Source organism: Hyperolius riggenbachi, chromosome 2 (assembly GCF_040937935.1).
Source record: "Hyperolius riggenbachi isolate aHypRig1 chromosome 2, aHypRig1.pri, whole genome shotgun sequence".
Classification (NCBI taxonomy): Eukaryota; Metazoa; Chordata; class Amphibia; order Anura; family Hyperoliidae; genus Hyperolius; species Hyperolius riggenbachi.
Window position 1 is genome coordinate 35972705 of NC_090647.1, and position 25593 is coordinate 35998297.

The 25593-nt window shown below is 46.4% G+C and overlaps 1 protein-coding gene across 1 annotated transcript in view; it reads right to left on the reverse strand.

The window, feature by feature from the left end:
* LOC137544771 (odorant receptor 131-2-like) overlaps positions 1-25593 on the reverse strand; it is a 177038-nt gene that overhangs the window by 27753 nt on the left and 123692 nt on the right. Inside the window, exon 2 of the mRNA XM_068265861.1 lies at positions 1537-1707. The gene's annotated coding sequence lies outside the window, so the exon portion shown is untranslated. The remainder of the gene's footprint in view (positions 1-1536; positions 1708-25593) is intronic.

A 25593-nucleotide genomic window follows, 5' to 3' on the forward strand; every position in this document is an offset into this window, starting at 1 on the left:
GACACCTAAGATAGCAAGTGAGTGTTAAGTACAACAGTAATATTTTGAGTATAACACAGTAGTAGTTCCTTCCGTAGGCCTAGACTCTCCCGGGGGAGGAGCTAGGCTGAGAGTAGGAAGGACAGAGTGTGAGTGACACCAGGGAGAGGGTGTCACTAACAGGTCTGGGAACTGCCTCTAACAGTAAGGCCAGTTCTCGAGGTCGGGCAATCCAGGTCGTTAACACACAGACAGATACGGTACAGATTCAGGAGACAGATACGGAATCCAGTAAACAGGCAGGGTTTGGCAACGGAGTATCAGAATAGCGAGGTACAGAATCAGAATGCATATACAGAGTCCAGGAACGAGCAGAGTTTGGCAACAGGATATCAGAAATAGCAAGGTACAGAATCAGAGTTCAGGAGGATAGTCAGGCAGGCAGAAGGTCATAACAAATAATACAGTTCAATATTCCTAGCGCTAAGGTGTGAGGTCCGTGGTCGTCAACACCTTTGGAAACTATGCTAGAACACAGATACAGACAAGGCCTGAGTGCTACCACGTAGTGATCACACCGCCAGACACCAGAGGAATGCCCAGCACCCAGTATATATACACCAGTGCTCTCCAGCACCTCCCTTAAGTGCTGGACCAATGAAAGTTGTTGCAATTGTCAGCTGACCGGCCTGGTCAGCTGACCCTCCTCTGACTGCCATAAAGGCCCTGCCTTTCTGTGCGCGCACGCGTCCTAAACCAGTGTGGACTATCAGTCCCAGCCACACCAGTCATGTGTTGTAATGTTGTAGCTATATGGGGTGCGGAATCCGCCGCCACGCTGTCTGAGCGTGCGGCGTTTCCTCCGCATCCCGCCTTACCGAGAGAAGCAGGCCTATGCGTATGCCAGCTGCGGAAACAGCCGCCTCCTCTTGCGTCCATGTGGCGGCTTTTCCGCGTTTCTTCACACCTTGGCTCTTTTCAAAAATCTTACTGGTTGTGGTTTGATTTACATCAACAGCAAAACAAATGTGAGCAGCAATAAGGATATTGTGAGCTCCTGACATCCCTGTGTTCAATTTCATATATGTATAGCTATATAGTATTCAAATCTAAGCTATTAACATGAAGAGAAAAATGATTGGAGGGAACCTACCAATGGTGAGCTACTAATTTAATATATGCCCCCAAAAAAACATAAAAAACAATCATGCTGGAAAATGACCTTCTAGTAATATTAACATGAAATGCAAAAATACCAACTCTAAGAAAACAGATATAATCAATTAGTAATTATGCACTTGGTTATTTCGTTATTTTTCTAATAATAGGATATGATAATCATCAAGGGGAGGAAACACAGATTACTCAGTAAAATAGTTTAACAAAATGCAAAGCTTTTATGTAGTAAATTGAATCTGAAAGATCAAAATAATAAACATCTGTAAAGTTCTAAAACCGTTACGTAAGTTGTAACAGTCAGTCAATAGTTTTACTGTAACTGTCAGAAGTAGAATGAGCAAATGGAAGTCAATCATGATAAATGGTTCATAAATATACCTCTGTTATAAATCCCCTAGTTGGAAATGCATTGTGTGCGGGTTACAGAAAGTTATGAGAATATTCAAGTCATCGTCATCATCTCAATGTTGGTGCAGAATGTATGGCATCTGTATTCCTCCATGACGCTTCACTTCCGGTAAGTTACTGTTAATTATTTATCTTGTTTCCCTGAATGAAGAGGAACAAATATTTCTTTATCTGAATAGAGAGGAGCAATAAGGAATTCATTTTCAAAGAGAGTGCACATTTTATTGCAAATTGCATGCAGCCTAGAATAGGGCCAGTACAAACTGGCAGCAATCAGGTCTGTTGGATTTTTACTGCCTATGGCAAGCAACAGTGACTACAGCCATGAGATTAAGAGATGCTTGTTGGTTGGCCAACTGGGACAAGATACTAAAGGATAGAGATGTCACTTAACCAACAAAGATCAGGATAGTTAGAGCTATGGTCTTCCCAATAGTGACATATGGCCGTGGACTATAAATAAGGTAATGTGTAGAAAAAGTGATACTTTTGAATTTTCCACACCACGAGTGAAAGCTACTGAGAGTTCAAACCAGTCAATACTTAAAGGAATACTGTAGGGGGTCGGAGGGAAATTAGTTGAACTTACCCGGGGCTTCTAATGGTCCCCCGCAGACATCTTGTGCCCGCGCAGCCACTCACCGATGCTTCGGCCTCGCCTCCGGTTCACTTCTGGAATTTCAGACTTTAAAGTCTGAAAACCACTGTGCCTGCGTTGCCGTGTCCTCGCTCTCGCTGATGTCACCAGGAGTGTAATGCACAGGCACAGACCATACTGGGGTTGTGCTATACACTCCTGGTGACATTAGCGGGAGCGAGGACACGGCCGAGCAGGCGCAGTGGTTTTCCGACTTTAAAGTCTGAAATTCCAGAAGTGAACCGGAGGCGGGGCCGGAGCATCGGTGAGTGGCTGCGCGGGCACAGGATGTCTGCGGGGGACCATTAGAAGCCCCGGGGAAGTTCAAATCATTTTCCCTGGACGCCCCTACAGTATCCCTTTAAAGAAATAAGGAGTGTTCACTAGAAGGGCTGGTACTACTATTAAAACTCAAACACTTAGGACAGATCGGGCCGTATGCAATTAATTTTTTTCAGCTGTGTTTTCTCCTGGAAAATATTTTCAAAAGTAATGTCAAAAAAATAATTTTGACATTACTTTTTCACCTACTTTTTGGTATTGAAAAATTATTTTAGTAGATAAAAAAGAAATGTAAATAGTTGATGACTAGATATTTATCAAATCTAATTAATAACATATATTTAAAAAAACTCAAATATTTTGGACAGATTGGACTGTATGCAATTACATTTTTCAGCAGCTGAGGTTTCTCCTGGGTAATATTTTCAAAAGTAATGTCAAAAAAATACTCAAAGTAATTTTTCACCTACTTTTTGGTATTGAAAAATTGTCTTAATATAGAAAAATGATTTTAAATAGAAGATGACCTGTTATTTGTCAAACCTTATTATTAGAATACCTTTAACCTCCTTGGCAGTAACCCCGAGCTAGGGTCGGGGCGGAAAACTGCAGCTCAGAGCGCTAACCCCAACCAATGCTCGGGGTAGCCACCGGAGGCTGTGTGCAGAGCAATGCACGCAGCGGGCATTTTTACATACCTCTCGGGGATCCCAACGTCGGCTGCCATTCTTCTTCCTCTCCTCCGGGGCTCTGCTTCCTGCTGGTGAGATTGCCGGCTGTCGTCAACCTTTTCTCCCCAGTTTTATTCTAGGTGATATTTTCAAACTAAAATGCCTCTAAAACCCCCAGCAAGCAAGAATATGCTCGAAATAATTTTGACAGTACTTTTTCAACTACTTGTTGGTACTTTTTCAATTGCAAAAGTTATTTCAAATAGAAGAAATGAAAATTATCTCCTAGGAGAAAACTCAGGAGAAAAAGTTAAAGGACACCCGAGGTGAAAATAAACTAATGAAATAAAAATTGTATCTCATCCTCCTCTTAAAAATGACTTTTTAAGATACAGGATTCTACAGTTTTGTTTTATATTTAAATCTACTTTTTACGTTTTTACTGTTTTATTGTTTTTGCTCAATGACACATTCATTGGAGCATGCCAGAGCTAAAATCTATGAACTATTGACCCTTTTTATCTATTTCCTGCTCTCAGAAGCCATCTTCTGCTAGGAAAGTGTTTTAGAGTTGTAATTTCTTATCAGTGAGGGTAGGAACACACTAAGCAGAATTGCATATGCGTTTTTCATAGCACAGAGTGGAAACCGCTTATGCAATTCTGCCAAGTGTGTTCCTACCCTGAGGGTCACACTGTAGTCTGACCCAGTCCTGACTCAGAAAGGAACTGCCACTCACATACCTGACGTTTAACTCTTTCACACAGAGAAAGAAAAAAATAACACAGCAGCTATTTGTGTGCTAGGCACTGTACATACACATGTCTATCTCATCATGTCACATGTCACTTCGGGTATCCTTTAATTGCATATGGGGCATGTAAAATTCTCTGGCTGCTCATGGCGGCGGAACGCCAAGACCCACGCTGAGGCGCAAGCCTCTGGGTCTTGGCAGCTCACCGACATCACTGGAGCGCAAGGCACTCAGCTCCCATTGGATAAGCGGCGGACGTGTTCTCAGTATGCGCTCCGCCGCTGTAAACAATAATCACATGTGCTCACTGCGTGTCAGCTGACTTGCTGACATGCTGCTATGGGATTGGTTACTTTGGATTCCTTTGCTTTCTGATTGGTTAGTCCTAGTATAAATGTAAGGTGAGCGCCCTCAGTTATCGCCCGTGATAGCCTATGCTGGGCTTGTTGCTGAGATTGCGCTTACAGTTGATTGATGTTGTTGTCGACTTTGCCTGTATCCTGACCAAGCCTATTTCTAGATTGATTTCCTGTTACTGACCACTGCTTGTTCCTGAACACGCTCTCTGATTGGATTACCTGTTACCTTGGAAAAATCGTTGAGGCTTGTAAAAATGGAGGGCAATAGAAGAGGATGGCAGAGGCTAGGCTGGATAGACAGCATGGCCTATATGCAATTTTCTTCTGAGTTTTCTCCTAGAACATATTTTCAAGCTTGTCTATAAAATGCCTTTTAAGATATCAGCGAGCAAGGAAACACTCAAAATAATTTTAACCACTTTGTCCTCCTTGACGTATAAAAACGTCAAGGAGGACAGGCGCGCTCCCGCGCGCTCCCGCGGCCGATCGCGCGCGTGCACGCGCACTCCCGGCCGCGGAGTCGGTAGCCACAGAATCAATGTATCGGGCTAGGGAGCCCGATCATTGATTCCTCTCCCCCGCTGAAAAAGCGACAGCTTCTCTCGGAAGCTTCGCTCTTTCTGAAGCTGTGTCCCTCTAAGCGTACATTGTACGCTTAGAGTGACGTCATGTAAAAAAAATCGAGATTGCCATCTTGCGGCCAAAAAATAAAACTACAAGTAAATACCCAAAAACATCACACTACACCAATATTTCCCCAAATAAAACACTTTTATATCCCACCCTCCCAAAAATGCCCACATAAAATGTTTAATAAAAAAAAACAAAAAAAACATTACTATAAAAAAAAAACATAAATATTTACCTAAGGGTCTAAACTTTTTAAATATCTATGTAAAGATGAAATATTTCTCTCTATTTTTTTGTTTATAAGCTTGTCAATAGTGATGTATGCAAAACGGAAAAAATGCTCTTTTATTTCCAAATAAAATATTGTCGCGATACATTGTGATAGGGACATAATTTAAATGGTGAAATAACCGTGACAAATGGGCAATAACAATACGTGGGTTTTAATTATGGAGGCATGTATTATTTTAAAACTATAATTGCCGAAAACTGACAAATAATGAATTTTTTCATTTTTTTTCTTATTCTTCCTGTTAAAATGCATTTACAGTAAAGTGGCTCTTAGCAAAATGTACCCCCCAAAGAAAGCCTAATTGGTGGCGGAAAAAACAAGATATAGATCAGTTCATTGTGATAAGTAGTGATAAAGTTATAGGCTAATGAATGGGAGGTGAACATTGCTCGGATGCATAAGCTGAAAACGACTGAGATGTTAAGTGGTTATTAGTACTTTTTCACCTATTTTTTGGTACTTTTTCAGTTGCAAAGTGCTGAAAAGTTATTTTATGCAGAATATGAAAAAGTATCTCCTAGGAGAAAACTTAGGAGAAAAAGTGAATTGAATAAAGGCCCATATGCAATTAACTTTTTCACCTGAGTTTTCTCCTAGGAGATAATGGCCTCAATTTACAAAGCTTATCTCCTGTCTTTAATAACTCTTCTAGAGTTATCACCATGGTGATAAGGCATGTAGTATTCTGGAAACATTTTACCTAAGCCAAACCTAAAGTTAACTCTTCTGTCTTTAAGTTAACTCTTCAATCCTTAAAATAACTCCAGAGTTAAAGACAGGCTTTTTATTAGCTGCATGTGAAAATAACTACAGAGGAGGTAAATTAACTACAGAGGAGGTAAATTAACTACAGAAGAGGTAACTTAAGGAATAAAGAGATAAAATAACTCTCTTACTGTGTGGAGGTAAGTTATCTCTTGCCTTATTATCTCCAGCATGATCTTAGTGAATTGAGGCCATAGTTTCATCTTCTTTTTGAAAGCACTTAGGGCCTGAGCCCACTAACGCAGTTGTGTGCAGTTGTGTCCGCTTTTCAGTTACACATCAAAGCGGACAGAAGCAGACACAACTGCGTTAGTGGGCTCAGGCTCTTAGCAATTGAAAAAGTACCAAAAGTAGGTGAAAAAGTACTAGAAAATCACAAAAAATCTCGAATTCCTCCTGGCTCCACTCTCGGTCCCTCCGCAGAAATCACGACCAGCGACACCGGGGCCGAGTGTCGAGCTGACACTTCCTGAACGATGACTCTCCTCTATGCGTCATCATAGCAGCCGGCGTGACAGTACTGCGCATGCGTGGTTTACAGTTAGAAAACCGCGCATGCACAGTACTGCCACGCCGGCCGCCGTGATCACACGTAGTGGCCGGTGTGATGACGACGAGAGTCATCGTTCAGGAAGTGTCAGCCCGACACTCGACCCCGATGTCGCCGGTCATGATTTTTGCGGAGGGACCGGGAGAGGAGCCAGGAGGATGCCGGGGGACCTCCTGACCTACGGTGGGCTGGAGAAAGCCCCAGGTAAGTTCTGATTTTGTTATTTGTTACTCCTCGGAGTCCCTCTAAAAAGAGTTTTATTGACAAGGTATAAAAATATCAACTTAGAGAAAACTAAGGAGAAAAAATGAATTGCATATGGGGTTCTGTCTTTTAAGGTATAAAATAAAGCAGAAATAATGACCCTTTGAACTTTCCTGCTGTAAAACCTTATCTCAAGCTGTCTCTCTTGGTTTCTTGGCTATTTAGGTGCTTCAGAAAACAGGCCTGTATGCAAACCAGTTGGGTTGAAAAGCTCAGAGAAGCTCTTTTGCATAGATAACAACTGAAGTTTCTTTACTCTTACTGTACTGGAAACAATATGAGACTCATATCCTTGCTTCTAATGTTCTAGTTGTACTACACAACCGATTCATTATATCATAAAGGGTTTTTTTTTTCTTCAGGTTTCCTCTAAGAGGCAGCACAATTTGTTATCTCCCTTTTCTGTGCAGTATGCCTGCCGTAAATGTGAAAGAAGAAAAAAAGAATTTGAAAGTAAAAGTGATGCTCGTGTTTATTCCATACTTACTGAGAAGATGTTACAGCGGCTGAATATAATGCATCTGCAGAGCGTGTGTCTGCAGCCTGAATTGCTGCCTACTCATATATTTATTTCTGTGTGACTCTGCAGGGTATTCATTATCAGTTCCTTGGCAAGTCCTCATAGGTAATGTCAATCCCATGGCCGTTAAAGGCAAACTAGTGTGCCAACTTTCTGATAAACACATAAAATGTTTAATTTAGTACACATGAATCTAACTAAATGCCTAGCTTTGACCGTATAAACCAGTGGTCTTCAAACTAAGGCCCGCGGGCCGAATGCAGCCCCTTGAGGCATTTTCACTGGCCCCCCAAACGCAAAATTTATAACTTATAGATGCAGCTCACTGCACCTTTTAATATTGGTGCCCCGCATATAGAATAGCAGTGCTGGCACCACCCATCCACATACGGTAGAAGCCAGCGAGCAGTCATTTGCTGGCTTCCAATTCTGCATCAGGTCACACTGCTGTCCAATTGGACGGCAGGTTGTCCCCTGAGTATACTTCACTGTCTGGTGCACAAAAATGTTCTTCAGGCACCGCATGACTAAATGGCTGCTGGGAGTTCTCCTCTGGGCATTACTGGAAGGGAATCAATACCTAGATTCAATGTAATGTTTTTCAACACCATTTTATGTATGTTCCGGCCCCCCAGCCGTTTGAAGTATCTTGACCTGGCCCTTGGCCGAAAAAGTTTGGGGACCCCTAGTATAAACCCTTTCCTGGAGGCTAAAACAATGGCATTAAATATAGAGTACCGTACTTTTCAGACTATAAGACGCACCTACGTTTAGAGGACAAAAATTAAAGGAAAAAATTGTTATTGAACCTGGTGCATCCATGGTGCATGGTTGCATCTTATGTACCTTCCCTCCCACAATGATTGTTCTCCTTGTGCCTTTCTGGTACCTTGTGTCCCCCTGTGTCCTCCTTTATCCTCTGTCCTGTGTCCTCTGTCCCCCTGTGTCCTTTGTCCTCCTGTGTCCTTTTTACCTGTGTTCCCCTGTATCCTCTATCCCCATGTGTCCTCTGTCCTCTTTTGCCGTCCTGTGTCCTCGGTCCCCATGTCCTTTGTCCTCCTGTGTCCTCTTTACCCCTATGTCATCCTGTCCTCCTTTGTCTTCCAGTATGCCTGTGTCTTCTGGAGTGCCTGTCCCCCTGTTCCCTCTAGTGTCTGCTGTGCCATCTTCTCAGTCCTTTGCAGTGTTGCTACCCCACACCCTCAGTCCTCTCCAATGTCGCTGTTCCCCGCCCCTCCAGAGAGTGGCCACCATCCTGTCCCCTACATTACCGTCCATTACATACCGGAGATGAAGGCTGCAACAAGTTTCTTCAGGCTATGTCCCCAGTCCGGTGTCCATTACATACCGGAGATGAAGATGACTGAACTAGTAGCCGCACAACTTTGAAAAATATCGGCGAAACAAGCGGAGGGGCGCTGCCCCAGACCGCCAATCCCAGCTCTCGCTGCTCTCTTCTCCCTTGCTGACAGGAGCAACAATCTTGCGGGCGGGACAAGTCTCCATCATTGGGGCCAATCACTGCCCCTCCTCCTGATTCGCCAATATTTTTCAAAGTTGTGCGACTACTACTTCCGTAGCCACTTCTGGGTAACCGCAGCCTTCATCTCCAGTATGTAATGGACACCGGACTGGGGACATAGCCTGAAGAAACTTGTTGCAGCCTTCATCTCCGGTATGTAATGGACGCCGGAGGGGACAGGATGGTGGCCACTCTCTGGAGGGGCGGGGAACAGTGACATTGGTTAGGACTGAGGGTGCGGGGTAGCAACACTACAGAGGACTGAGGATATGGGACAGCAGAGGGAACAAGGGGGCCAAAGGACAGGGGACATACGAGGGGACAAAGGAAGCAAAAAAAAGTAGTATTCAGAGTATAAGACGCACCAACTTTTTCACCCAACTTTTGGGGGAGAAAAAGTGTGTCTTATAGTCCGAAAAATACGGTACATACATTGATCCACAATGGTATCAAGCCTTCTGCCCACCACCCACAAACCTCCATTTCTGCACAATTTGTCCCCTACTAGGCCCCGTGGTCAGGACCTGTGAGCCGAATAAACTAGGTTTTGCGCATGTGCAGTTGGAATCTCGGCCGCTTCCTCATTGTGGTGCATGCGCACACAGCACTACCAGCAGAGCATGTGAGGATGGGAGCACGGCCAGAGTGGCATCTAGAATTTAATTGCGCATGCAGGAAAGTTAGTATATTCGGTTGAAAGGTCCTGACCACAGGTTGCGGCCCCGAGTGGAGAAACGGAGGCTTGCGGGGGAAAGGAGGGCGCAGTCCTAGACTAGATACCATTGCAGATAAATGTGTGTACTCCATTTCACTCCATTCTTTTAACTTGGATATCCTATAAGGATTGACAGTCCCCTAATTTAACTGAATAGTCTACGTAGGTACACAAAATAAATTACATATATATATATATATATATATATATATATATATACGTATATGGCAATAAATATATTCACTGTTACGGCCTCGTTCAGACTATATGCGCTGCCGTGCGCATTTTGGCAGCACGTATAGTGCACAACACACAAGAATGGTAGAAGGGCATAGACAGCCCTTCTACCGCTCCAATCACACTGCTGCATGCATTTTTCGAGAATCGCAGCGCAGATCTATTCACTGTAGTGAATGTGATCTGCAGTGCATAGTAGCGCAGATGGCGTGCAATTGTACGCGTTGTGATCTGCGCTAAATGATCTGAACGAGTCCTAAAACAGCGGGGGAACGAAGGAATGGTTCGGCACGCCGCGGGCACAGGGCGGCTGCAGGGGGGGCTGGTCGAAGCCCCAGGTAAGTGAAACGCTTGTAATTTTTTCACTTAAAGAGACACTGAAGCGAAAAAAAAAATGATGATATTATGATTTGTATGTGTAGTACAGCTAAGAAATAAAACATTAAGATCAGATACATCAGTCTAATTGTTTCCAGTACAGGAAGAGTTGAGAAACTCCAGTTGTTATCTCTATGCAAAAAAGCTATTAAGCTCTCCGACTAACTTAGTCGTGGAGAGGGCTGTTATCTGACTTTTATTATCTCAACTGTAATTGAACTGTTTACTTTTCCTCTGCTAGAGGAGAGTTCATTACTTCACAGACTGCTCTGAAAGACTAAAGCTGGCCATACACTGGCCCGATTTACCGCCGTTTCGACAGCAGATTCGATCACTGGGATCGAATCTGCTGCGAATCGTTTGCGCAACACGCCGAATTTCGATTCATTTCATCCGATCCCGTCGATCGCGCCGTGCGGAAAATTACCGTCGATCGCCCGCGGGTAGGGAGCGCGTCGCTAGCGGCGTTCGAGTGCCCGACGACCGACGCAATAGAGCCCGCATACATTACCTGCTCCGCCGGCGCGACTGCCCCCGCTCGTCTCCGCTCTTCTCCGCTCTGGTCTCCGGCATGCCTTCACTTATTCCTGCCCGGCAGGAAGTTTAAACAGTAGAGGGCGCTCTACTGTTTAAACTTCCTGCCAGGCAGGAAGAAGTGAAGCATGCTGGAGCCGGAGACCAGAGCGGAGAAGAAGAGCGGAGAGAGACCCGGGAGTCACACCGGCGGAGCAGGTAATGTATGCGGGCGGGGGAGCGGCGGCAGCAGCACCACCACCACAACAGATTGTGATCGGTTTCAGGCTGAAATCGGTTCACAATCTGTTTGCAGTAAAGGTAGCCATACGATCCCTCTCTGATCAGATTCGATCAGATAGGGATCTGTCTGTTGGTCGAATCTGATGGCAAATCGACCAGTGTATGGCCACCTTAATTTTGAATGCTGAGTGTTGTGTAATCTGCACATATTATAGAATGATGCATTGTTAGAAAAAACACTATATACCTGAAAATAAAAATATGAGAATATTTTCTTTGCTGCTAATCTTCTAGTAATTATTCATAGTACACAACCAATTCATTATATCATATATATTTTTTCGCTTCAGTGTCTCTTTAAGGTACCCTTCAAAAGTAACACAAAGGCTTCAGTTCAAAATTGCTTGAATGTTCACATGCCTTTCTGTAACCCGCATATGATGCATTTATAATTGGGGGATTTTTAACAAAGGCATATTTTATTAACCATTTGTCATGATTGACTTCCATTTGCTTATTCTGTTTTTTGACAACTACAGTAAAGTATTGACTGACTAACTGATACAACTGACTGATGTAACTGTTTAAAAAGAGTCTGAAGCCATTATAAATTCTTCTTTTTACCCTCTAATTGTCTTAAGCAGTATAGGCAGAGCTGAAACGCTGCATTCCCGCGGCAGAATGAGGGCTTTAGAACCCCCAAATCCCGGGGCAAACATTCACAGCTTTCAAAGTCGTGGATTTTGCTGCCCGGGGAGGCAGAGCTTAGCGCTGTAGCTCTGCCTCCAGTGCAGTCAATCTGCGTGCGGATCTCCACCTCTTCCCGTCCCTCTCTGTAAAGGAAGACTAAGAGGGGAGAGGCAGCAATCAAAGCTCTGCCTCTTTCAGGAAGCAATGCCTGCATTTTGCCCCGGGGATTGGGGGGGGGGGGGATTTAAAACCGCGGGAATGCTCCGTTTAAGCGCTACCTATACTACTTAAGACAATTAGAAGGTTAAAAGAAGATTTTATTTTGGCTTCAGACTCTCTTTAAGAACTTTACAGATTTTTATTATTTTCAACTTGTAGCCTTTGCTCACATCATAAATCGCCAGCGCTATCACAAACGCTGAGCGATTTGCTATGAGGTTTTTTTTTCCTCCGCTTTTCCCTGCGTTTTCTTTTCTAGGCGCTTTTGAAGAGCAATTGCTTTTTACTTCCTGACGTCAGTCAGGAAGTGAATTATTATACCCGCAAATGAATAAATACAAGGGGCTTGATTCACAAAAGAGTGCTAACTGTTAGCATGGCCGTTTTTGCACGCGCTCGCGAATTTTCGCATGAAATGATAACGTTTTCGCACGCAAACGTGGGTTTTCACGCGAAATCGATATCGTTTTCGCATGAAAATTTGCGTTTGCGCGTGAAAATGTTATCGTTTCATGCGAAAATTCGCAATCGCGCACAATGCGAAAATTCGCGCAAAAACGGCCGTGCTAACAGTTAGCACTCTTTTGTGAATCAAGCCCAATGTATTTATTCATGAAAGCGCTGGGGAAATCTCTATACAAAGCACTTTTTCAAGCGCTTTGCAATTTCCCTATACCTTCCATTTAGTAAAAACACTCAGAAAATGGAACAGGCAGCGCTTTGCTGAACGGATTGGAAATGAACCGCTCAGATGTGATAGATCTCTCATAGGGAATTATTGCACAAGCTCTTTCAGGGCGATTTAGAAAGTCTCTACTACTTAAAAAATAAAAGCCCTAAGTGTGAACAAGCCCTTAAAAAACTATTTTACTGAGTAATCAGTGTTCAAAAAGAAAAGAAACAGGTCAGTAAAATACCACATTCAGTATATTAGACTCAGGGCAGTTTCTAGGCTAAAATGCACCCAGAGCGAGGGTGTAAAAATTGTGTCTACCCCCCCTGTAGAGCCAGGTATATGTGCCCGCAGTATAGGTTAGCCAGGTCTAGTTGCACTCAGGATAGATCCCCCCAGTATAGGTAGCCAGGCATAGGTGCCCCAGTATAGTTGTCCCCAGTATAGGTTTGCCAGGTAGGTGCCTCTAGTATAGGTAGCCAGTATAGTTACCCCCAGTATAGGTTAGATAGGGAGGTGCCCCCGGTATATGTTAGATAGGTAGGTGCCCCCAGTACAGGTTAGCTAGGTGGGTGCTTCTAATATAGGTAGCCAGAATAGTTGTTCCCAGTATCGGATAGATAGCTAGGTGCCCCTAGTATAGGTTAGTTAGGTAGGTGCCTCCAATATAGGTAGCCAGTATAGTTGCCATCAGTGTAGGCTAGCTAGGTAGGTGCCCCCTATACAGGTTAGATAAGTAGGTGCCCCCAGTATAGGTTAGATTGGTAGTTGCCCCCCAGTATAGGCTAGATAGGTAGCTGCTCCCCAGTATAGGTTAGATAGGTAGCTGCCCCCCCGTATAGGTTAGATTGGTCGCTCACCCCCAGTATAGGTTAGATAGGTAGCTGCCCCCCAGTATAGGTTAGATTGGTCGCTCACCCCCAGTATAGGTTAGATAGGTAGCTGCTCCCCAGTATAGGTTAGGTTGGTACCCCCCACCCTCATAATGGAGGGGGAAGCCGCAGCCACAAGGAGGGCAGCCCGGCCTCTCCTTCCCTTCCTCTCCCCAGGCCACCCTCCATGCTCCCCCCTCCAGACTGCAGAGTTAGCGCAGGGAAGCGCTCACTGTAAATAGTAACTCACCTCCCAGGTTCCAATCGTCGATGACTCACTCGCTGCCGGTCTCCTGCTTTGCAAAAACGTTTATACACACGCTTCTTCCTGTTCAAGTGATCGGCGATTGGAACCTGGGAGGTGAGTTACTATTTACAGTGAGCGCTTCCCTGCACTAACTCTGCAGTCCGGGGGGGGGGGGGCACGGAGGGCGGCCGGGGGAAGGAAGGGAGGGAAAGGTCAGGCTGCCTTCCCCGTGGCTGCGGCTCCCCCCTCCATAACAGCGCCCCCCTCACAATAGTGCTCAGGGCGGCCGCACGGCCCTAGAAACGGGCCTGATTAGACTTCTTTTTTAAATTCACAAAGATTTTAACATGGGCGGCAGAATATTGGTAATTTACCAAAAAATGTTGCTTCAACAATTCACCAAGCCCTGAACGGTATATAGAGGAAGTGGAATAGGTTTCTACAGCAAGCTGTGAAGACTTGTCTGCATTAGCTGTTCCTGGATCCTGATACAGCTAAAGAGGAAAAGGCTTCCTGCATCACTTTAGGTGTGCTCACGTCACTAGAGATCTCTCGCCGGTGTACCACTATACAGATCTGCACATCTAAAGTGCTGCAGAAAAGTCTCTTTGAATGTCTCCTTCTCCTGCTCTGCCATCCTGAAGTCCCGCCCACAAGTGCATCAGATCAAATGGAGTAAGCAGCAAGGGAGGGGGGTGGGTCTTCCTATTGACTCTGCTTTCTGTACCCATGCTGTCTGTCAATGCTTGGCTTTACCACATGCTCAAATCTTTGTGAATTGCCATTTACTGGCATGTCATTTGTGCACAAAAACAATTATGATAACTCGATAGGCAACACGAGGTAGGAAAACACATTTTTATTGAATGTTATGTGAGCGTTTTATCCCACTTTAATGTGCATCAAACAGCAATGTCGCTCAATATCTATTTATACACCTTGCTTTGGAAACCAATCCAGTCTGAAGGCTCTATCTATGCGGATATTCTTGAAATTCAGGATTCCTAAACTTAAAGAGGAACTTAACCGAGCGTAACTTAATGATTAAAATTGCTTTTATTTTACAATATTCATTTATAAATCATTAAAGGATACCTGAGGTGACATGTGACATGATGAGATAGACATGTGTATTTACAGTGTCTAGCACACAAATAACTAGGCTGTGTTCCTTTTTTTTCTTTCTCTGCCTGAAATAGTTAAATATCAGGTACGTAAGTGGCGGACTCAGTCCTGACTCAGACAGGAAGTGACTACAGTGTGATCATCACTGATAAGAAATTCCAACTATAAAACACTTTCCTAGCAGAAAATGGCTTCGAGAACAGGAAAGAGATAAAATGAATGTGTCATTGAGTATAAACAATAAAAAACAGTTAAAACGTAAAAAAGTAGATTTAAACATAAGATAAAACTGTGGAATATCTTAAAAAGTCATTTTTAGGAGAAGGAAGATAGATACAATCGTTTATTTCATTACTTTATTTTCATTTCAGGTGTCCTTTAAGTCAATGTTTGCACATTGTAAAATCTTTCCTTGCTCTGATTTACATTCTTAAATTTATTACAGGTGGCAGAATGTTTACTGCTGGTAGGTGCATCGCTGCGGAATGTTTGTTTGCTGTTTGGGCCGAAGTGAGCAGAAACAACACCTGGGCCCATATGCAATTAACTTTTTCTCCCAGGAGGTAATTTTTCAACTTTTTTTTACAATAACTTTTCAGCATTTTATAATTGAAAAAGTACCAAAAAGTAGGTGAAAAGTACTATCAAAATTATTTTGAGTATTTTCTTGCTTGCTGGTGGCTTAACCTTCTTGGCGGTAACCCCGAACGTAGTTCGGGGTAAGCCGCCGGAGGGTGCCGCTCAGGCCCTGCTGGGCCGATTTGTTTAATTTTTTTTTTGCTGGACGCAGCTAGAACTTTGCTAGCTGCGCCAGCACCCCGATCGCCGCCGCCGCCGCGCGCCCGATCGCCGCTATACGGTGCGGCGCGCGGCCCCCCCCCCCCCAGACCCCGTGCGCTGCCTGGCCAATCAGTGCCAGGCAGCGCCGAGGGGTGGCCCGGGACTCCCAATGACGACCCGACGTCAGTGACGTCGGTGACGTCATCCCGCCCGTCGCCATGGCGACGGGGGAAGCCCTCCAGGAAATCCCGTTCTTTGAACGGGATTTCCTGATCGGAGATCGCCGAAGGCGATCGAAGAGGGCGGGGGGATGCCGCTGAGCAGCGGCTATCATGTAGCGAGCCCTGGGCTCGCTACATGATATAAAAAAAAAAATTTAAAAAAAAACTGCCGCGCTGCCTCCTGGCGTATTTTTTTATACCGCCAGGAGGGTTAAAGGCATTTTATTGGCAAGGTGGGAAAAAAATCACCTAGGAGAAAACTAGGGAGAAAAGTTCATTGCATATAGGCCCTGGTCTTCTAGAGTGCTCAGTGCCGGATTTGTACTCTTTACTGCCCAAGGCCACTGTCACCAGCCACCCCCCTTCAGTAAAGGTAGCCAGATGACCCCTCCCCCTTACCTCTAGTATAGGTAACCTGATGTCTCCTCCCCCCCCTCCAGTATAGGTAGCCAGGTGACTTAATACCTTCTTTTCCCACCCCCTTTCAGTATAGGTAGCCAGCTCGCCTTCACACATCAGCAGCCATCAGTGTCACTCATTTCTCCATTCGTCTCCAGTGCCAAAGCTTCCTCTTTCCCTCTGTCTCCAATGCTGCCCAAGTCCATAGCCGCCTGGCACAATGCCAACGTGCACAGAGAGCAGGCCGGCCACTGCACAGGTGGCTAGCAGCAGAGTACCGCATTCAGGCACTCGCCTGATCTCCCTGCATTGCAGTATTTGCAAGCTGGCAAATGCTGCATAAGTTCAGACTGCTGCTTTGGTGCCCTTACTCCTGTGGTGCCCTAGGCAATGGCCTAGGTGGCCTTGGCCTAAATCCAGCTCAGAGAGTGCTGCAAGGAAGAAGGCTGCATAACTAAATAAACATTACCAGGAGGATTGGGCTACACACCAATACTCAGCAATATATAGCTATAGGAAGTGTTTCTGAAGCGGAAACCAGGATAATTAATATAAGAGTATCCTAAATAACCTATTGCATTCGATTATATGTCGTTATGTTGACTCTGTAAGCTTCAATACAAAACAATAATCTCACAGTAAGCAATCACAATGGGCAGCATACACAAAGTTCAGGTCGGTAAAAAAAACATGTTTGGGAAATTACCATAAGCGGCATTTTTCCTTTTTTTCAGTATTCACCAAGATTTACACAGGTGCGGTCTAAGTTTAGTAATTTACCAAAAAAGACCTGTGAGGTAACAGTTACATGCTGTTCTCCCACGGAGGGCATTACCATAGAAAAAGGCATCCCCAGAATCCCTTGAGATTTATTAAGAAAAGGGTTCTTTACATTAAGAGTGATTAAGATGTGGAATGCATTGCCACAGGAAGTAGTTATGGCAAATTCTATACCTGCATTTAAAGGGGGCTTAGATGCTTTCCTTGCATTGAAAGACATCCATGGCTACAATTACTACGTAATGCCCAGTGGTGTTGATCCAGGGATTTTATCTGATTACCTTCTGGAGTCGGGAAGGAATTTTTTCTCTTTTGGGGCTAATTGGACCATGCCTTGTAAGGGTTTTTCGCCTTCCTCTGGATCAACAGGGATATGTGAGGGAGCAGGCTGGTGTTGTTCTTTGTTCTCTGGTTGAACTCGATGGACGTATGTCTTTTTTCAACCCAAATAACTATGTAACTATGTACATGCTAATAATGCTTGATTCACTCCCTCTGAATTTGTCTATTAGCCTTTATTTACATTGTATCTAATAGCCACAGTTTAGATGAACTCTCAATAATCATTACACATGCCATGCTTAGATGATTTCCCCACTAGCTCCTCTGCATCTTTAAACTGGAACCTAAATGGTTAAACGTCTGAAGGGCTGCAGGGAAGTCCTCTTTTGTGCGGGCTCTCTGCTCTACTGCCTGGGGGGTAAAGGTGCTTGACCCTCCCAAGAAGATGTCGCAGTCTATCAGCGGGAGTAGCAGGAGAGAGGCTTTTCCTATTGGCTCTCTGCTCCTGTCACTCATGGGCTATCATGGGATATCGTACCCTGAAGACATGCGGAAGCTGGTTTTCGCCACATCAAAGCTGCCGGTAATTATGGAATTAGAAGATGTTCTAATCTTTGTGAATTGACATTTTACTGACGTGTTGAGTAGTGTTGGGCGAACAGTGTTCGCCACTGTTCGGGTTCTGCAGAACATCACCCTGTTCGGGTGATGTTCGAGTTCGGCCGAACACCTGACGGTGCTCGGCCAAACCGTTCGGCCACATGGCCGAACTAAGAGCGCATGACCGAACGTTCCCCGAACGTTCGGCTAGCGCTGTGATTGGCCGAACGGGTCACGTGGTTCGGACCCGAACGCGCTCTGATTGGCCGAACGGTCACGTGGTTCGGGTAAATAAATACCCGAACCACGTCATATCTCCGCCATTTGTCTGTGGGTTTAGCTTTGGGTAGGCAGGCAGGGTAGTTCGCGCTCCAGCCACGCTAGCCAGGGTCCCCCCTGTCATTGTGTCACTGCTGGGAACAGTAGTACACCGCTTGCTCAGCCACACTATATAGCATTCTGTTTACTGCCACTCTGTGTACCTCGCTCAGCCACACTATATAGCATTCTGTTTACTGCCACTCTGTGTCTGCTGGGAATAGTAGTACACCGCTTGCTCAGCCACACTATATAGCATTCTGTTTACTGCCACTCTGTGTACCTCGCTCAGCCACACTATATAGCATTCTGTTTACTGCCACTCTGTGTCTGCTGGGAATAGTGGTACACCGCTCGCTCAGCCACACTATATAGCATTCTGTTCACTGTTCTGTGTCTGTTTGGAATAGTGGTACACCGCTCGCTCAGCCACACTATATAGCATTCTGTTTACTGTTCTGTGTCTGCTGGGAATAGTGGTACACCGCTCGCTCAGCCACACTATATAGCATTCTGTTTACTGTTCTGTGTCTGCTGGGAATAGTGGTACACCGCTCGCTCAGCCACACTATATAGCATTCTGTTTACTGTTCTGTGTCTGCTGGGAACAGTAGTACACCGCTCGCTCAGCCAGAGTATATAGCATTGTGTTTACTGCCACTCTGTGTACACCGCTCAGCCAGACTATATACCATTGTTTACTGACACTCTGTGTACACCGCTCAGCCAGACTATATACCATTGTTTACTGACACTCTGTGTACACCGCTCAGCCAGACTATATACCATTGTTTACTGCCACTCTGATTCTGCTGGGAACAGTAGTACACCGCTCGCTCAGCCAGACTATATAGCATTGTGTTTACTGCCACTCTGTGTACACCGCTCAGCCAGACTATATACCATTGTTTACTGACACTCTGTGTACACCGCTCAGCCAGACTATATACCATTGTTTACTGAAACTCTGTGTACACCGCTCAGCCAGACTATATACCATTGTTTACTGCCACTCTGATTCTGCTGGGAACAGTAGTACACCGCTCGCTCAGCCAGACTATATAGCATTGTGTTTACTGACACTATATAGCAGACTATATAGCATTGTGTGTACACCGCTCAGCCAGACTATATACCATTGTTTACTGACACTCTGTGTACACCGCTCAGCCAGACTATATACCATTGTTTACTGCCACTCTGATTCTGCTGGGAACAGTAGTACACCGCTCGCTCAGCCAGACTATATACCATTGTTTACTGACACTCTGTGTACACCGCTCAGCCAGACTATATACCATTGTTTACTGCCACTCTGATTCTGCTGGGAACAGTAGTACACCGCTCGCTCAGCCAGACTATATACCATTGTTTACTGCCACTCTGATTCTGCTGGGAACAGTAGTACACCGCTCGCTCAGCCAGACTATATACCATTGTTTACTGACACTCTGTGTACACCGCTCAGCCAGACTATATACCATTGTTTACTGCCACTCTGATTCTGCTGGGAACAGTAGTACACCGCTCGCTCAGCCAGACTATATAGCATTGTGTTTACTGCCACTCTGTGTACACCGCTCAGCCACACTATATAGCATTGCGTACTCTGCCAGTCAGTGTGTATATTGCTGGGATCAGTAATACTCCACTCACCGTCAACCACTATATGAGCTCAACATGAGTTCCCCAGAGACCTCCGCTGTGAGCAGCACTCCCAACAACAGCAACAGCCAACGCCCCACGCAAGCTATAACATCCACCCCAGCAGCCAGTGGTCAGCAGCAGCCCTCCCCGGAGGAGAACGTTGTGTCCATCAGTCCGTCGCCAGAGCGATTAATGAGGGCTGCCATTGAGGAGATGATGGGGCCTGATGTGGAGGAGGAGGTCTGGCTCAGGCCAGCATCCCAAGTTAATGTTGAGGACGATGAGGGGTCTGTGTCTGGGGATGTTGGGGTGGCAGAGGTGGTGGGTGGGTCAGACTCAGGAGAAGAGTTGTATGATGAGGATGATGATCGGGACCATCTGTATGTGCCTCAGAGTCCGACCCCGGAAAACATGTTGTATCGTGTGTTTAGGTACTAAAATCTGCGTTCCCTCCCAGTAGTGTTGGGCGAACAGTGTTTGCCACTGTTTGGGTTCTGCAGAACATCACCCTGTTCGGGGTGACTATATAGCAGACTATATAGCATTGTGTTTAATGCCACTCTGTGTACACGGCTCAGCCACACTATATAGCATTGTGTTTACTTCCACTCTGTGTCTGCTGGGAACAGTAGTACACCGCTCACCCGCCACTGTATAGCATTGTGCTCTGTGTCACTGCTGACAATAGTGGTACACCGCTCACCCACCACTGTATAGCATTTCTGTACTGCCACTGTACTGCTGCCAGTCAGCGTGTACTTTAAGGATAAGTGAAATGAGGAAGAAATCCGGTGAAAGAGGGAGGGGCAAGGGAAGAGGTGTTTCCCCTGACGGTTCACGTACAGGCCACAGGGGAGCACCCAAGAAAACCCACTCAATACTGCCCATGTTGTCCAGGACAACAACCCTCACAGATCCAAAAGAACAGGACCAGATAATTACTTGGATGACCTCTCAAGCGTCCAGCAGTGGGTTAAGCAGCACCAGCACATCACGCACGAGGTCCGAGTCCTCAGCCAGTTAAAGTCTGGGCTTTCTTTGAAGACTGCACTGAGGATGTTACCATGGCGATTTGCAAGGTGTGCAAGACCCGCCTGAGCAGGGGGAAAAGTATTAACAACCTCTCCACCACCAGCATGAGCCGCCACATTCTATCCAAACATCCCACTCTGTGGGCAAACGCGGCAGGACAGGGTACCACCAGCAACACTGCCTCCCTTGGGTTCACCAGACTCACCACCAGACCCGCCTCAGCAGCAGCAGTAGCCCAGCCATTGCGTGGTTCACAACATTCACAAACATCAGACGATGCTGACACTGTCACTTTCCGGACTAGTGCTCTTGAGGTCTCCCAGTGTTCATCAAACACAACAACCAACAGCCCTTCGGTGTGCAGCGCTACGGTTGAGTTGTCTGTCTCTGAGATGTTTGAGCACAAGAGGAAATTGCCAGCAAATGACCCCCGGGCCGTGGCAGTAACAGCCAGCCAGCATAGCCAAGCTTCTGGCCTGCGAAATGCTGCCATATCGAGTGGTGGAGACAAACAGCTTCAAGGGCATGATGTCAGTGGCCATCCCACGTTACGTGGTTCCCAGCCGCTACCACTTTGCGCGCTCTGCAGTGCCTGAGTTGCATGAGCACGTGGTCAGCTAAATAACCCGAAGCTTGAAGAATGCCGTTGCCTGCAAGGTTCACCTCACCACTGACACCTGGACGAGTGCGTTCGGCCAGGGTCGATACATCTCCCTTACCGCGCACTGGGTGAACCTTGTGGAGCCTGGCAGCGATTCCTCACCTGCTACGGCGCGGGTGTTGCCCACGCCGCAAACAGCTGGATAACAACAGCAGCACCTACCTCTCTGACTCCTTCTCCTCCAACGCATCTCAAAGCTGTACCTCATCCGGAAATGCTAACCCAGCACCAGCAGCAGTAGGATCGTGGAAGCAGTGCAGCACAGCTGTTGGCATGCGTCAGCAAGCGTTGCTGAAGCTGATCTGCCTTGGGGATAAGCAGCACACAGGGGAGGAAATTTGGAGGGGAATAAAGGAACAGACGGATTTGTGGCTGGCACCGCTGGACCTGAAACCGGGCATGAAGCTAGACACCTGGCACGAACTGGCAATGTACGCAATAGAGGTGCTGGCTTGCCCGGCAGCCAGCGTTATGTCGGAACGCTGTTTCAGTGCTGCCGGAGGCATCATCACAGATCGGCGTATCCGCCTCTCCACAGAAAATGCAGACCGTCTGACTCAAATTAAAATGAATCAATCCTGGATTGGAAACGACTACGCAACACTCCTGGACCCCAACCAAGTAACATGACCGATGAACATCTGGGATGGTTTAGCGTTTCCGGTCCCTGTTTATTGAACCTCTCATCTGTATTACATTTATGACTGCATGGCGGCAAAAAGCATTGCTGCTATATCCGCACGCTTTTTGTCCTCATGCAAGGCCTGGGTTGTTGTGTCTCACAAAGCGTGGCCTTCTCCTCCTGCGCCTCCTCCTGTTCCATCACGTGTGCTGCTGCTGCTGCTGCTGCTGCTGGGTTACCGTTGCCGGTCCCTGTTTATGGAACCTCTTATCTTTATTACATTTATGACTACATGGCGGTACAAAGCATGCTATCCGCACGCTTTTTGTCCTCATGCAAGGCCTGGGTTGTTGTGTCTCACAAAGCGTGGCCTTCTCCTCCTGCGCCTCCTTCTGTTCCATCACGTGTGCTGCTGCTGCTGCTGCTGCTGGGTTACCGTTGCCGGTCCCTGTTTATGGAACCTCTTATCTTTATTACATTTATGACTACATGGCGGTACAAAGCATGCTATCCGCACGCTTTTTGTCCTCATGCAAGGCCTGGGTTGTTGTGTCTCACAAAGCGTGGCCTTCTCCTCCTGCGCCACCCTCCTCCTGTTCCATCACGTGTGCTGCTGCTGGGTTAGCATTACCGGTCCCTTTTCCTGGAACCTCTTATATGTATTACATTTATGACTGCATGCCGACAAAAAGCATGTTACCTGTGCAAAGAAAACAGACATTTCCCGCATTTAAAAGACAGTTTTCCCTTTGAAACTTTAAAATCGATTTTCTCAAAAACTATAAGCTCTTTTTGCTAAATTTTTTTTCCTCTTGTACCCACTCCCAAGGTGAACATACCCTGTAAATTTGGGGTATGTAGCATGTAAGGAGGCTTTACAAACCACAAAAGTTCGGGTCCCCATTGACTTCCATTATGTTCGGAGTTCGGGTCGAACACCCGAACATCGCGGCCATGTTCGGCCTGTTCGGCCCGAACCCGAACATCTAGATGTTCGCCCAACACTAGTGTTGAGGTGTTAACTGCACAAGTCGGTAATTTACCTCACTGGTCGGTATTTTCTGCTTGCTATGCGGTAACAGCCTTAGTGAACTGACATTTCAGTAAATGATCAGTAAAATCAGCTGCTTTCTGCATTATCGTATGCGGTAATGCTTTGTGAACGCTGGCCAATGTGTGGTGGAAATGGTGACTAGCCCTCCTGCCTTACACAATTAAAGCCCAAAATTCAATTACCAGGCTGGCATCTATTTTTATGGCATTTCTTAATTTTCTCTATGTTATCAAGTTTTCTAGGGCAAATCCTGAACACCTCTATTCCTTCTTTTCCCTTTACAACGCCTTCTTTCCCTGCATCCTTTCTCCCTTTCTTCTTTTCCCCCCTTTTACTTTCTTCATTCTAAATTTCCTCCTTTTATTGCATCCTACCTTTCCTCCACCACCCTACTGAATTATCAGGCTTCTTCACATGTGGGCAGCTAACGCTAAATTATTTATACAGTAGAGACTTGGTTATCCAGTACCTTCAGGGACCGGATGATGCCGGATAAGTATGCTTACTGGTTGTTTGAGACTTAAAGAGAACCCGAGGCGGCATCAAAAAAACATAAAAAAAACGTACCACCTGCTCTACGTTGCCTCCCGGATGCATCTGCGCCGATCGACACCACTATCCGTTCATCCTCCGATCACCAGCAGAAGATTCCAAGATGGCCGCGACCCGGAAGTACTTCCTGGGTCATGGCTTAACTGATGATTGGAGGAGGCGGGGAAGTGAGGTGACGGAGGCAGGGGAGAAAGTTGGCGGAGGTGGTGGGGGAGCAGGTTATTGATGGCTGGCAGGGTAAAAGGAGGGTAGCGACAATCAGATTGTCACTAGCTTTGAGGGGGACTGACAGCAGCACCAGAAGGACACAGAGGCATGTCATTGGGCAGAGAACATGCCTCTCTGTGTCCTATAATCTGAACTTAGTCTACTTCAGGTACTCTTTAATGTTATAAAATTGCCTAGTTAATACAGTACTATACCCCACACTGTACCCATTCCACAAACTCTATATAAAATTTAAAATACAGTGACGGAAAGTATATGAACTTTGGGGAAGCCACGAAATCAAGTCTTTAAGCATAGCAGAGATCACAAACAGCCTAAGAAGTTGGCCTTCCCCACTATGGCCTCGATTCATAAACAGCAGTGCGATAAACAAAATCTTGTCGGGAAAATACCGCACTCGGTAATTTCCCGGTCTGTGTGCTAATTCATAAAGATTTCCCCAGCTGCCCTTGGAGGTCGGTAAATTACCGCAGCCCATTGAGCGGTAGAGTAGAGCAGTGTCCCGATTCCCTCTTTGCCCTGCTGAAATGATTCACACAGCCGGCTCTCTCCACTGATGACACAGACAGATGAGTCACACAGTCTTTCCCTGCCTGCTGAAATGATTCACACAGAGGGCTCTCTGGCTCTCTCCACTGATGACTCAAACAGACTTCGGCTCTCTGCACTTTTGCATTCATCAGAGCTGTCAGAGCTGTCGGTAACTTGTTAAGACCTCACCAGAGGTGTCGGTAACTACCGCCAGGCTTACCGCTTGTTGAAGGGTTTATGAATTGACATTTGCTGACAATTTACTGACATGTGTTGTTGGTAACTGCAGCCAAGTCGGTAATTTATCTCCCTGGTCGGTAATGTCAGCTTTTCATGCGGTAACTAGTGATGGGCGAACACCTGGATGTTCGGGTTCGGGAAAGTTCGCCGAACATGGCCGAGATGTTCGGCATGTTCGGGCCGAACCCCGAACTTTCCGAACATCCAGCTTTTGGGGGCCATATGGGGTCGCAGGCATAAGGGGGGAGCATGCCCCGATCGCGGGGGGGTCGGAAATTCCCCCCACCCCCTCCGCTAGCGCTCCCCCCTCTGCCCGCTTCCCCATTCAAAAGTTTAAGCAAAGTACCTGTAGTGGATGGCCTGGCAGTGGGCGGCACTGTGGAGTGAGGAGGAGGAGTCCGGAGAGTGACGAGTTGAGGGAGGCCGGGCAGCGGGCGGTTCAGCGGAAGTACCCTTGTGGTACTTCCGCCCTTTCTCTGACCTCACGCCCGCTGCCCGGCCTCCCTCAACTCGTCACTCTCCGGACTCCTCCTCCTCACTCCACAGTGCCGCCCACTGCCAGGCCATCCACTACAGGTACTTTGCTTAAACTTTTGAATGGGGAAGCGGGCAGAGGGGGGAGCGCTAGCGGAGGGGGTGGGGGGAATTTCCGACCCCCCCCGCGATCGGGGCATGCTCCCCCCTTATGCCTGCGACCCCATAGGGGGGCAGTATTCGGCCGAACAGGGCCCTGTTCGGCCGAACAGGGGCCCTGTTCGGCCCTGTTCGGCGGCCATTAGAAGTTCGGGGCGAACCCGAACTTAAAAGGCCGAACACCATCAGGTGTTCGGCCGAACGCGAACATCACCCGAACAGGGTGATGTTCTGCAGAACCCGAACAGTGGCGAACACTGTTCGCCCAACACTAGCGGTAACAGCCTTT